General features: G+C 40.6%; 1 protein-coding gene across 6 annotated transcripts in view; it reads right to left on the bottom strand.

Annotated features, from left to right (window-relative positions):
• The window catches only part of PLXNB2 (plexin B2), a 158,984-nt gene that overhangs the window by 94,057 nt on the left and 49,590 nt on the right, over positions 1 to 15,337 (bottom strand). Inside the window, exon 1 of one of the 6 annotated variants that reach the window (XM_072147045.1) lies at positions 11,250 to 11,365. The exons of 4 other annotated variants lie outside the window; for them this stretch is intronic. The gene's annotated coding sequence lies outside the window, so the exon portion shown is untranslated. Of the gene's footprint in view, positions 1 to 10,942; positions 11,109 to 11,249; positions 11,366 to 15,337 lie in introns of those variants that run through there. One more of the 6 variants, XM_072147044.1, reaches the window with a different exon arrangement.

Here is a 15,337-nt window from a genome sequence, read left to right as displayed (position 1 = left end):
TGTCTGACCACCTGGCTTCAGCGATCATCACTACAGGACGGCTGTGGGACATGTAGTAATTCTCAGATATTTTTATATACAAAAACTTTTTGTTTATTTGTCCAATCCCTTCAGCAGAGGTGGCCGTATCCGAGGAAGCCATCTCGTTTCTAAGGGACCATATGACTACATTTATGGAAAATTATCTTCACACAGGAACATTTTTTTTAATAACATCTAATTGAAGAAATGTTTACATATGGCAGATTAATCAAAGTGAATGCCCAGACGAGAATACCCCTTTAAGAACACCTGACTTACAGAGGACCCCTAGTTACAAACGAACCTCTGGTAATTGGTAATTTACTGTTCTTTAGTCCTAGGCTATAATAAACAGCTATACCTTTTTGAGGCAGAGTATATTTGTTAGCCACAAAAAGGTATCGCCTGATTCTTTCACTATTCTTCTGCTCTCCATGACTAACACGGTACAAATCTACATTGCTATAAACAGCCATCAGGGTGTCTGCATTTAAGTTTTATTGTTAATCCTTATGACAAATCAACATTTTTAAAATCCAATTGTCACAGAGGCCAAAAAAAAATTTGTCTGGAGATACAAATTATAAAATATATAGTTCCGACTTACATACAAATTCAATTTAAGAACAAACCTACAGAACCTATCTTGTATGTAACCCGGGGACTGCCTGTATACATGTCATTATGCATGCGGCCTAGTCACAAGGGACCAAACTACAAAAGTTTCCTACCAATGTTGTCCTGCCCATAAAGGGTTTTAAAATGTACATTTGTATTTCTATATCCAACCCCAGATAAACACATTTAAGCCAGACAGAAAAGCTATTGCTTTTAGACATGTAATTATGTTAATGAATTCTTAGCCAGCATAACTTAATTCAGCAGCAATCGGGGGAAAGAATTAAGTTCAGGAAGAAGAACAATAGCATTTTACAACTACTACATCTAGAATCAAAAGCGCCACATTCATTTTTGCAGCCCACACTTTTACTGTGGCACTGGACGACTGCCACTGATCCTACATAGTTTGCTCCCCTGTAGGAGTGTTTTCTTTTCTTTAAAAACACAAGGAAAATGGAAACATTTTAGAGAAAAAAAAAACAAAACAAATAATGCGTCTTAGAAATCTATAGACTATTGCTTGCTAACTTTTTAAATACAGGAAAGGTCATTACTTGGTTACAAGTCCGTGAGCACTTTCAGATCAATCACCAGTTTCTTGTCCGCCAAGATTTTGTCAATGCAGAGAACAAATTCTTCAGAATAACTTCTAACCTGAAGAAAGTCAGCCTGTCTCACACACACACACACATCAAAACAGGCTGGCAATATTGACATAAAAACACAGAATGTCACCTCTGTCACCATGCACAAAGAGAGGGCAAATAACTATACAAAATGCAAAATACATTTACATGTAGAATAGATGAAGAACATGCAATTCAAAAAGGTTTGTTCATAAAAAATTACTTAGAAAATAAAAAAGCAAAAGAGAGCATTACTGTTTTACTCCTGTCTACTCTGGAGTGGGGTGGGGTGGGGGGGGGGGTCTGACGACACTTCTGTGGTGCTAGTTACTGCAGAGGCTTCTTAAAGTTGCACAGTAAGACAATATGACCTTGAACCAATAAATGTTTCACCCCTGGCTTAAGTTCATAGATCAGGAATAGTAAAGACATTTAAAACAGAGGCAATATGGGGGACATGGGAGGTTTTATTTATTTGAAATCGATACATGAGCAGTTTCCCAGAGGGTCTTGTGATGTGGTGGTGGTGGGTTTCACCACAACACAACAGTTTAAAATAAATTTTGATATTCTCTTTTACTAAAAAGGAAATTGTGTATAGTCGAGCTCCACAAATCAGTGTGGCTCATGTGGAGATTATTGTGCAGTCCCTTGTAGTTCAAACCCAAATTAAAGGGGGTGTCCACTTTCAGCAAATATTTGATATGGTTTGTGTAAGGAAAATGTATCCAATTTTCCAATATACTTCATATCAATTCCTCACGAGTTTCTAGATCTCTGCTTGCTGTCCTTCTATAGAAAGCGTCTACGTTTAATCTAGTGGATAGAAATCTGTCCATTGTGATGTGATGGAGGTGCACGAGCCGTTATTATCACACAACTCCCATTACCATCTATGATAATAACAGCTCGTGCACCTGTGTGTCCATCACATCACCAGGGACAGATTTGTATGCAGTGGAAATAAACATAGAAGCTTTCTATAGGAGGAAAGCAATCACAGATCTAGAAACCTGGGAGGAATTGAAAGAGAAAGTACCGTATATACTAGAGTATAAGCTGAGTTTTTCAGCACAAAAAATGTGCTAAAAAACCTCACCTCGGCTTATACTCGAGTCTAGGGAAAAAAAACAAAAAAAACAAGCGATGCTCTGCCGTCCGTCGTAGGGATTGCAAGGTCACAATTTCTGCGGCGGACCGCGCAGGGACACGAGCCGATGCCGGAGTATCGCTTTATAGAAGAGGACCTGCCGGGAGGGCATCAGAAGGTAAGTACACAGCTTGTTTTTTTCCTTCAGGCATTATATTGGGGGCAGGGGCTGGCAGGCTATATACTAGGGGGCTGGATGGCTATATACTACAGGGGGCTGGCAGGCTATATACTAGGGAGGCTGAGACCAGTGCATTTCCCACCCTGTTAAAATTAGGGCTTATACTAGGATCGCCTATTCTTGAGTATATACGGTATATTTGAAAATTGGATAACTTTTCCCTACACAAACCATATCAATTATTTGCTGTTAGTTGACATTGTACATTGTAAGTGTAAGATGTTTCAGTTGTTGTCATTTTTAATATATAACTAGAATATGACAGAAGGTGCCCATTGTTTAAGAAAGGACTTCAGTTTTTATAGTTTCATAGTTACTGTTCTCTTCCTATAGCAGAATAGGACACCCATACCCATCCACTTATGTGAAGCTAATGTGATCATATTTGAAAGGTTCAAAAAAAGACCAGAGACCATGAAATTTGGAAACAAATCTGCCTCATTTAACTGTAGTCTATGTTGGCTAAGATGGCGGCCACCTTTGCAAACGTCTAAAAGATTATGTTTTTTTCCCAACTATATTCAAGTGGACAGCTAGGTTTGTGTTATTTACCTACTTGGAGAAGAAAGCCAGTGAAAGCAACAGTCTGCAGCACACATTGCAGCCTTAGTACCATATGAGGGCCATCAAAAAGTCACTGCAGATGATATTATACCATTTTACACTACACATTGAACATAAGAAATCTACTTTATCCTCTTAAAAGAGATTACAGATTTGTGAATTTCCTCCAGATTGGTTATAAAGGCTCTTGTGAAGTGCAACAGATGTCGATCTTCATAAGAGATAAACAGAAGCTGTTGTTTCTTCCCGCACCCTGTCAATGAAAATATTCAGTAAAACACAGTAAAAGTACAGATCTATAAGCTACAGTGGAGGCAATATACATTCTTTATCACGCCAGAAGAACGTGTACAAGTAAAAACAAAGCATACCAGGCACATGACTCACACCAGGCATATCCAATTACAGCACTTACAAAACTTTTAGAGGCACTCTATTTTCTCATGGTAGGCGGGTAAAAAGAGCTGACGTTTTCATCTTGAAGAATTTCATCATATAGAATGTAGGGGAGACACTGGATCAACATCTTTAAACACTTGGGAGAGAGTCTGTATCAGACATAGACATCACATGACTCCACTTGTTTGCGGGATGTTAACATTAGACAGAATTGCACATTTTATATGGTTTTGAGCCTATATGCCATGTAAGCACAAAGACTTTCATCCACAGCACAAACAATGTTCTGTTTTAATACTACAATTACTGTACATGCAGAAATGTATACATTAAATGGATGTCACATGACATTCAATCACTTTTAGGGTCCATCCATATATCTATAGTGCCAACGTGGTTTTGGACTAAGCCACGTAACCCAAACTAACAATTTTCAAGCACATTGGAAGTTTTCCTGGCATTCTGGGCTAATGTAAGGCGACTCCAGAAGACAAGAGGTAGCGGCACTCACCCAGAATTCTTCTTTATTCAACTTAGTGAATAAGACAGGAAGGTGCAGCACAAGAGAGACTTCGGCGATGGGCCGTTTCGCGCACTCCTGCGCTTCGTCTAGCCGTATGAGGGACGCCGGCGGAGACGGCTTATATCCGTCCTCCCTCTGACGTCACTCATAGGGAAAGTCATGTGACCGGGAGAAAGGGGGTGTGTAAGTGAGTGTAGGCGGTGCTCATGCAGCACCGTCAGCTGACCAGTCCCGCTACAGATACAGCCGACGGCTGAGCACCACCTACATGTACTTAACCAGACCATACCTGTAATACGGTGCCCTTGCCATCAACTTACCTTCAGTATTGGTCGGCAGGGCCGACATCCAGCCAGGTGACTTGCCAGTCACCGGCATTCTCTATTCTATTGACTAAGGCGACTCCAGTCTGAGGCTCCATTCATGCAGTGTATTCAGTACGTAAAAATACAAGCAAGGTGATTTCTGTGACTGGGCGTGATTCTACGAGTACAGCTCCTATAAGATTACAATGCTGGGAGTCTGTCTCCCAGGGCAGTGTTCCGTCCAGGAAATACATCCATTATATGTTCTGCATTATACAGACTGAATAAATGTATACAAATTAGGGTCAAGCACAGCATATATACCAGTCTGTACATTTATCTGACTGCAAGAATGATTTATGGTTTAATAATAGAGATGAGCAAGTATCTCGTCGGCTCGAGATCGAGCATTTACTTAACGAAACACAGTGAAGAACAGTGAAGAATACAATTAAAATAGTGAACACAGGATCATTTAAGTGAAGAACACATTGAAAGAACACAGTGAAGAAAACATTGCAGATGTTCCGTACATCTGCTAACTTATCCGAAGACATGCGTGCCGAACGGTGTTCTTCACAATAGTATATGTGAAGAACACATTGCAGATGTATGGAAACATCTGCAAGGTGTTCTTCACACACATTGTTCTTCAAATACTATTGTGAAGAACACCGCTTGGCATACGGTGAAAAATGCTTGAGTCTCCGATTGACTTCAATTGGGTTCGTTATTTGATACGAGCACTCGGGCATCGGGAAAAGTTCGACCCGAGTAACGAGCACTCGAGGATTTTAGTGCTCGCTCATCTCGATTTAATAAGTATTTTGTTAAACATGCACTTTGACAAATGAAACCGTCAATGGCAATCATGCCAGATAAAGTACAATGTACTAGTCATACCAAAAAGTGTGACACATTGGGGGAGATTTATCAAAAGTGTCAGAGAGAAAAACTTTTCTAGTTGCTCATGGCAACCAGTCAGAGCACAGCTTTCATTTTATCACAACAGTATATAAAATAAAGGCTGAGCTCTGATTGGTTGCCATGAGCAACTAGAACAGTTCTTCTGCCCATTGAGTGCAGAATTAAGCACAAGCAATGGAAAAGAGAGACAAGGTCACTGCCATAACACTAGAGAGATGTAGACAAGAGTGGTAACAAGACAGAGTCAGGGCATAAAAGAGGGGGAAGGAATATGGGGGGGGGCAAGGTTAGTATATCTTAAATATTGACAGAGCTAGGCTTGCTGCCATCCGCAGCCAACGAAGCGCTCATGGCAGGCGAAGTACAAAAAGAGAGAGTCAGGGAGGCCAAACACTGGAGAAAAGCTCATACTTGCAGAGATTGCTAGGATGCTTTATGACTAAAGTATTCCTAGGTGAGGAAAAAAAGACATCTAAAATAATTTAATGAATGAACTGCTGGTTTATGACAGTCCTTTGATTTTAAAAATAAAAAAGGGTGTGACCACGAACAATGTCTCCTCTATTCTGACCACGAAAATGCTAACATTTCCAATACAGAAACCCAAATGAAGATACTGGCTTTTGTGTAGAAATATTTGTAAAGCTGTACAGCTCCAATGTGTACTATTTCATTTACACGTGCGGCTGATTTTATGGCAATTTAGACAGCTGCAATTACACGTTTCTCAAGTTAGCATTAATAATAATTTCACATTCTGCTAAAACAAACCAAGCTCAAGCACATCTGCCTGCGAGCGCAGACTCATTAACAATGATGGCAGCCAGCGAGCGCCACTGAAAAGACTTGGAGCAGACAAATTGCCGTTTTAAGTTGATATTTGTGTAAGCCTTTGTTTAGGCCTTACAAATGTATCATTAGAAGAAATAATGCCTTTTTAACCCCTACATCAAGCTTTAATTACATGCCTGGTGTTGGGTTTTATTCATGCATAATTACTTTATGGTAAACTAAGAAGCAATGCAAATCAAATGTATACAGCATTTAAGCGTAAATCATGCTACCAAAATTGGATCCCAAATCTCTCTCAGAAATGCAAGAGCAACTAAAACCTTTTAACCCATCCATGGTGTGTGAATGAATGAATGAATGAATGAATGGTCTGGTGTGGTCTGGTCTTTGTACCAGAAGCCTGATTAAAGTATGTTTTCTGCATTCAGGTGTTAGATAGCACTACACCCCAGAAAACCGCAGCAACAACAACAGCAAAAAATAATAAAAATAATCAGTTCCCTAAATAAGACTTTTGAGCCGATAGGGAGGCATTAATGTCCTTTTGGACTTGGTGCTGGTCCAGTTCACACTGTGTTACATGAAAAACAGAATTTTCCATTATAGACGTGTCCTACTAAGCAGTTGCTGAGGAACTATGCTCCTTAGGACTTCTTTTAACTCTATACGCTGTGATTGCAGCAATATAAAATTTTAAAAAATTATGCTAATCAGTCTGGGGTACATCACTGGAGCGGCTCAGTGAACCGTCTTAATTTATTCACTCTCCCGTTACAATACATTCAAGCCCGTGAGCTGCTCTATGCACTGTGGACGTCTGGGACCATGCAGGACTTGAATCGTAATGGAAGAGTGAATAAACTATAACACAAGGCATATTGAGGCGCTCCAGCGATGTATCCAGAGCGCCCCAGACGGATAACTCTAAATTGCTGCAATCGTGGTGTGTAGAGTTAAAATAAAAAGTCCTGAGGGGCATAGTTCCTCAGGAATTGCTCAGTTCATGGACCATATCTTTTGAACAGGTGGATGGATTCAGCACATTGATCATGGGACCAGCACCAATGAAATAAGCTTCATGTAAGGATCTTGTACTTGGATACAGGTCCTCCCTTTATGAAGGAAAGAATCTATATTTCTAGACAGTAGATTGTAGACTCATTTACTGAAGGCTCTAGTCTATAGTCTGCAGGTGAACAACACTAAGGTTACATTCGTACGACCCTTGGGGCGCATATATACGGGGTCATATATACCTGTATATATGTCCCCCATGGGCTGGCTATGGGTGCACGGAACAGTACAGATCAGCACACTTGTGGCATTGTACCACTCCGTACTTGGGGAAAAGATAGGACATGTCCTATCGTGTCGATGTGTGCCCGCCATGCAATGGTACGGCGGACACAAGTTAGTGTGAATGTAGCCTAAGAGTTTGATATTCTATGGGTGCCTGTTGCTTGACAAATTAAAACATTACCATATTATAGTGTAGCATAACCCATCAAAGATCTAGCAATATCTGCCACAGAATGCAATGTAAAGCATTTTCCATATGATATTCATAGCATGATAGCCACACACTGTTAAGTCAGAGAAGTGGAAATTGTTTGTACAGTCTGTGCTAGAAGAAAGCTCTTTAGCTCCGGGCTCAGTATGTCATCCAGGAGCAGGTGTTCCTGCTGCAACACTGCATCTGTATTCAGTCTGGCACCTTTCAGAGTGTTACTAAAGACAACGTTACACTGCAACAAAATGAAATAGTTTCCCGTTATCTAACCTAACACTGAAATAAAGAACAAAGAGCTCCTTCCTTCTACAACAAAGCTGAAGCGATTAAACATGTATGTGTACAACATACCTACATCTGACTCTATGAGGGCCTAACATGTTCAGAAAACTGCTAGATAGCTACATATCACTGTCTTCTGGACAGTCACATAGATGGCAGTATTCAACATCTGGTTGCCAGCGCTGGTGACGCCAAATCCATTGATTATAATCATCTCAACTTACTGCATAACCTTTAAACTTTACATTGCCTTGGGCTCTGCTGGCCTCAATCTGGGCATAAACAAAAAAAAAAAAAAAAAAGTGTCAGTGCAGTCACTGTCCATGGGAACAAAATCTGACTATGCACACCAGATTTGTATTGAAATAGATCTCCACCCAAACACACAATACAAAAATATTGATAAAGATCCCATTAGCTAAACATTATCACGAAGAGAGAAATTATTTTCAATTACTTATATCCAGTTAAAGAGTTAAAGAAAACCTACCAAGTTAAATAGTAGTTGCGGTCGCGCACTTGGTGCGCCAAAGCTGCTTCACATATAAAGATTAAAAAGTGTTTAAACCGCAATACAGCAGTTTATGACAATAACGAAAATATGCTCCGGCACCAGCTCACCTTGAGCTGGTGCTCGGTATTTGAAGCTTACAACTACTATTTCACGTGGTAGGTTACCTTTAAAGCAATAAGCATAAGATGTAAAACGACCATCACCCTCAGATGGGGTATGAAATGCCCTTGCTAAAATTCCTTCCATTATGTTAAATCTGATGTGTTTAGCTATATATTTAAAAAAAAAAAAAAAAAAAACCTATGTGAAAATGAGCGGGGGGTGGCTTGGAGAGGGGGGACTCAATTCATACATCCCTTAACTTTATTTCTATTTTACCTAGAACAGTGGTTCTATCATACCCCAGGGGTTCGACACACACATTTAATTTTTCACTAAGGAAGGGTTCGGTGAATGTGTATATGAAACTGGGTTGGAAATGGGAGCTGCAGATCAAGATCCAGTTCTCATTTATTCTTAAAGGGGTATTCCTACAAAGACCAGATTCTTAAATATACTCAGGATAACAAAATAATAGTCTCCAATTCACTATTACCAAAAAATGCTGCATCTCACAGACATCATCCGGTCCTGGTGTTTACAATTTATAACTGTAAATTTTCTGACTATGGTCAGATTCTTCTCATGAATAGCTTCTTGTATCTGCACACTGCAGTGCTCTCTGCCTCCTGCATTACAAAACCAGCTGACACAGGCACTTCCTGTTTGCAAGCAGCAGTATACAACGACTTACTCTACAGACCGATAAGGACTGTGTCTTTTTTTGATTAGGTGAGAGAACAGAGCTGAGAGTGTCATTGTGTTTTATATCCAGCTCAAGGGTCTCATCTCTGATCAGTCTCATCTCTCTTGTTCTGTGTGTCAGATACTAATGTTTATCAGAAGCTAAATAAAAGTCTAGATAAACCTGTACCCCGATAATCTAAGCACATTGTCAGCACACAGCATCTCATAGCACAAGGGCATCATGAAGCGTTTGCTTAGAAAGTCTCCACCCACACTCTGGAATTTTACACTGACCATTACTGAGTGATAGGAACTAAAACAGCAATAAAACTGAGTAAACCTGTAAAGTAAGAGGGTAAAAATTATCTTTATTCTGTAAACATCACTAGGTGATTAAAATTTGAAAAAACTGTCTTCCATGGGCAAACCACTTTAAATTTCCTTTATCTCTGGTTTTGTAGCTCATAGACCCACAATCCTGATGTGCTCATCTTTGACATAAAATGTATTGTCCTATTTTCTATAGAATAAGTGACACTCCCCTTACAGACTCTAATCTTGACTCTTTGCTCATTTTCACATGACTTGAGAATATTTCTTATAGGTAATAGGGAGAGAAATTTCACATAAATGTGGGAATTCTAGAAAGACTATTTCATAACCTACCTGAGCAAGCTGGTATTTTAGTGGGGTAAAATTTTTGAGCACACCCATTTAGTCTGACAATCCAGATTTTAAAATAATTTACAACAGGAGTAAAATGGATCCTGCAATGAAGAACCAGTATGTAAACTCTAACACCATATATTTTGCTAGTCAAATGCAAACCTAATAGAGGTAAAAAAAAAAAAAAAAAAAAAAAAAGTATCAAAAAGCCCAAAATTTATCCCTGAATGAATGTCCAATTTCAAAAAACTAGTTTCCATTACATTTTCCCCTCAAGAAATGCACCCTCTTTGACTTGTAAAATGTCAGTGATATTTGACATTTCCTGTGAGCATAATTTTTTACAGGGTTTTTAGAGTCAGTGCTAGAATTTACCGCATACATACAAACACACATGATCTAAAGAGAACATACTATATAATCAATGCAATAATCCAGCATCTACCCCACAAAAGTTTTTAAAAAAGGATGCACTCCACCTTTACCCCTTACTGAGAGAGGAATTAAAGAGCATTCAAAAACTAGGGCAGCCACCCCCTGGTACTTATATAGCCTCTAAGTAATAAGCACAGAGACAAGTAAATGCCTGACACAGCAGGGAAGTCAGCTCTTAGCCTGGACCTCATGCACACCTCTCCTCTGCAATCCACACATCTCCAGGTCCTTTGGTCTACGGATTGCTAATAGTTAAAACACAATGCATGGGCCACAACATGCAAGCCAAAAATAGGCTCACTGCTGTGTCTGCCCAAATTCTTTCAATACAAGTGTGATGAAAAGTTGTCAGCACAGCCGAATTAAAAAACACAATAAATCAAGCAAATTCCCTAAAGTTCCCATTTCAGCAGCAGATTTGATGATGGGTATTTACTAAATGTCACAATTTTTAAAGGGAGCAGAAGGCAAAGGCAGCAGAATATTTTTCTTGACCTCTGCCCCCCCTGAAGCTCGAATTCCAAGCATGAAATGAAATGCACAAGTCAGAAAGAAGAGCCCAAGTCTGTGTCCTGCCTCTGGCTACACAGTCATAGGGGAGAAGCTACTGAGAAATGGGATCACACACAGGGACACGTACCTTGTGTGCCCATAGCCATGGCTACTTCCAGGGGAACAATGAGCAGCGCTCCCACAAAGCGAAAGTTGCTGGGAAAGGAGGCAGACGAGGAGCCGGCTACTCGGGAGAGCAGCTCGCCCTGTATTGTAGAGCAGATGTGTCACAACAGGTTTAGGGTGGAGAGTGCACTGCATGGACTTCCCAGGCTCCAATACTACAGGGTGCTGCTAACAACTAGATGAGTAAGTCTCTGCATTAACCCATTCATTCCTGCACGATGCCCCCCTCTGCTGATCACATGGTATGGTGTAGTGTCAGGCAGACATACCTCCTCTCTGGACATGGGTCCTACGGAATGGTTAAAAATCTTCAATTATTCTTTATGCAAATCAGCGGCACTGTGATCCCAGGGCGTTTCTCCGCTGCCCGGAGCACCGTCCCCTCCCAAGTTAGAAGACAGCCCAGCCCCTCCTCTCACGGCCGCCCCGCCCCTCCTTACTGGATCATCGCCGCCTCTCGCTCACGCATGCGCGGAATGAGCCTTTCCTCCGAGTCTACCGTGCCGCCGCGAGATTTCCTAACATTGTATATCCACGAGGGTAATAGTTGTAGTGTTATAGTCACACCAAGCCCCTTCCTGCGGAACGTGATCCACAAAGTTCCAAATCCTTCCTGCAGCAAAAAACTTGGTGGTTTCTACTATGGTTTCGTTATGGTTCCACGACCAGGTTAAAGGGGTTGTCCACGCTCTACAAATAATGAATATGGTTTGTGTAAGAAAAAAAAGTTCTACACTTTTCTAAAATACGTTCTGTATGAGATCCGCATCGCTTTCTAGATCTTTGCTTGCTATCCAAAAAGCTTCAAATGGTACGTCCAGTGGTTAGAAATTTGTCCAAGGTCATGTGATGTCACACAGGTGCACAGCTGTTATCACATGCTCCGGTTGCTTGCTTTCTGTGATATACGGAGCCCCTGCACCTGTGTGACATCACATGACCAAGGACAGATTTATATTCACTGGAAGTAAACATAGAAGCTTCCCATTGCAGGACAGCAAGCAGAGATCTAGACAACTTTGAGGAACTAATACAGAACATACAGACTGTCCCCTACTTAAGAACACCCAACTTACAGACGACCCCTAGTTACTAACAGACCTTTAGATGTTTTGTAATTTACTGTTATAACAGTTATGAGGGTGTCTGTAATGAAACTTTATTGTTAATCCTGGTTCTTATGACAACCCAACATTTTTAAAATCCAATTGTCACAGAGACCAAAAATTTTTTTGTTTCAGCTACAATTATAAAATACAAGCAGTCCCCGGGTTACATACAAGACAGGGTCCATAAGTTTGTTCTGAAGTTGAATCTGTATGTAAGGCAGAACCGTACATTTTATAATCTTAGATCCAGACAAAATAAATTTTTTCCCCATTGGCGTTTCAAAAATGTTTGATGTAATTGGACCAAGGATTATCAATAAAGCTTCATTACAGACACCTTACAGCTGATCATTGCAGTCTGGGACTAAAGTAAAGCATTTTGAGTGCTTCACTGGAGGTTACACGGGGCCGTCTTTAACTAGGGGTCGTCTGTAAGTCAGATGTCCTTAACCCTTTCAGGACCTGGCCCTTTTTTTTTTTTTTTTTTTTTTTTTTACTCCCCATGATCAAAAATCCATAACTTTTTTATTTTTCCATGTACAGAGCTGTGTGACGGCTTATTTTCTGCGTAACAAATTGCACTTCATAGAGATGGTATTGAATATTCCATGCCGTGTACTAAAAAACGGGCAAAAAAATCCATATGCAGTGAAATTGGTAAAAAAACGCATTTGTGCCGTCTTCTTGTGGGCTTGGATCTTACGGATTTCACTGTGCGTCCCAAATGACATGTCTACTTTATTCTTTGGGTCTGTGCGATTACGGGGATACCAAATTTGTATAGGTTTTATAATGTTTTCATACATTTAAAGAAATTAAAACCTCCTGTACAAAATTTTTTGGGGGGATTTTGCCATCTTCTGGCGCTAATAACTTTTTTATACTTTGGTGTACTGAGCTGTGGGTGGTGTAGTTTTTTGCGGATTTTGATGACGTTTACAATGTTATCAATTTTAGGACTGTTCGACCTTGTGATCACTTTTTATAGAATTTTTTAATTTTTTGAAATGACAAAAAAAGTGCCATTTTCGACTTTGGGCGCGATTTTCCGTTACGGGATTAAACGCAGTGAAAAACTGTTATCATATTTTGACAGATCGGGCATTTTCGGACGCGTCGATACCTAATGTGTTTATGATTTTTACTGTTTATTTATATTTATATCAGTTCTAGGGAAATGGGGGTGATTTGAGTTTTTAGGGTTTTTTTATTATAATTTTTTTTTTTTAACTTTTTTATTTTTATTTTTAGTACTTTTCAGACTCCCTAGGGTACTTTAACCCTAGGGTGTCTGCACGATCCTATCATATACTGCCATACTACAGTATGGCAGTATATGGGGATTTTACTACTCATACATTACAATGTGCTAACACGAAGTAGCCTCGGGTCTTCGTGAGACCCGAGGTTACCATGGCGACGGATCGTCGCTCCCTGATGACGTCACGGGGAGCGGCAATCCTCGAAAAGATGGCGGCGCCCACGCAGCATTGCCGGCGGCGATCGAGGTGAAAACACCCACGATCGGTGCTAGCACCGATCGCGGGTGTTACCGGTAAGCCTTTGCTGCAATATGCAGCAAAGACTTACCGGCTATGGAGAGGGCTCAGCGCGTGAGCCCTCTCCATGCACCCGCGGCCGACCCGTGACGTGCTATTACGTCACGGGTCGTGAACGGGTTAAGCAGGAGACCGCTTGTATACAGTTGCGACTTGCATATAAATGTAACCTAACAACAAACTTACCTTGTACGTAACCCGGGGACTACCTGTACATTGGAAACAATCTCAATGCAAGTATGAACGGAGCCTCATAAACTGGGGCAATATAAGCACTCCACACTACAGTTTAAACCTCTGGGTCCTTACCTCCGTTAAAAGTAAAGAACAATGGTTAAACATATGCATGTATTTACATTGAAGTCAATGGGATTTTTAATTGATAACAGATGTTATAATTGTTACATCAGGTTTTTTGAGATAAGATATAGCTAGACAGAGAGAAATTTACAGGTAAGGCTAAATTCACACAATCGTATGCCTGCCGGATACATTAGCAGTGATGGAGAGGAGTGGGGACCCCTCCACTCCCTATAGCGATGTATGGCATGTATGAAAGGTGCTGCTCCTCCTCCTACTTTTACTCCATTCCTGGTTTGGGCATCAAAAATTGCATCTGAAAAACTGAACTTGTGACAGGAACATCTTGGGGTTTTAGCATACACTCCTCAGATAGATACGAGAGTTTGATACACAGATGGATAGAAAGAAAGGCCAGAGATATATATTAACAATTTGTCATAATTAATGTTAAAAATGAACAGCAACTTAACCAGCAGCTTTGCTCTACCCAAACACACACCCAATAACAGAAACCAGAACCAGAAGTCAAAACTGTATATTTTAGAAATGTATCTCCAGACAAAAAATAAAAAAACTACAGCAGTAAAATGATCAAAAACATGGACAGTATGCTCAAACGTACTAGTGTGGGCCAATAATGTATGCTAACAGAAATGAACAGTTCTTTCACATGGATTATCTTTTGACCAAAATGCAGGTCTGTTACTCCTCCTCCCTCTCCTACATCAGTTTTCCTAAAATTTGTACATTCAGAGTTTCACTCTCAAGTTTTAGAATTAATTTTGGCAAAATTTGCATATCTTTGCAGTAAATTTCATGTGCCAGATGTCGGCTTTGTTACACTGCAAGTTCTATTTAAATATTTATATACTTGGGTATATATAAAAAAAACAAAAAACTCAGTACTCACCATTGCGACGGCCCAGGCAGCTCCGCCTCCAGCGTCATGTTCGTGGCAGGTCCGCGACAGCTCCATCTGCAGCGCCTCTTCTTTCTTCAGGCTGGCGCCAGGACCGTGACATCACCGTGCACACGGCCCGGCCGGCACACTCTGATGTCGGCCGCTGCTGTCGGACCTGTCGTGGACCTGAAGCAGAGCTGCCCTGGCCGTCGGAATGGTGAGTACGGAGTTTATTTTTTGGAGGGGCTGGCAGGCTGTACACTACAGGGGGCTGGCAGGCTGTACACTGGGGAAGCTGTGACCAATGCATTTCCAACCCTCTTCCCAATAGGTTTTTCCAGTTTTTTGTGTTAAAATTAGGGGTCTCGGCTAATACTCGAGTATATACGGTAACTCTGTATTCACTGATCCCTTGACACAATGCTATTAGGCAGCACAATGTGTGGTAGTGATTGCATTCACATGAACAGATTTCCACAGTTTGC

The sequence above is a fragment of the Engystomops pustulosus genome, chromosome 4 (assembly GCF_040894005.1).
Source record: "Engystomops pustulosus chromosome 4, aEngPut4.maternal, whole genome shotgun sequence".
Taxonomy (NCBI): Eukaryota; Metazoa; Chordata; class Amphibia; order Anura; family Leptodactylidae; genus Engystomops; species Engystomops pustulosus.
This window is presented reverse-complemented; position numbering and strand designations above follow the sequence as displayed.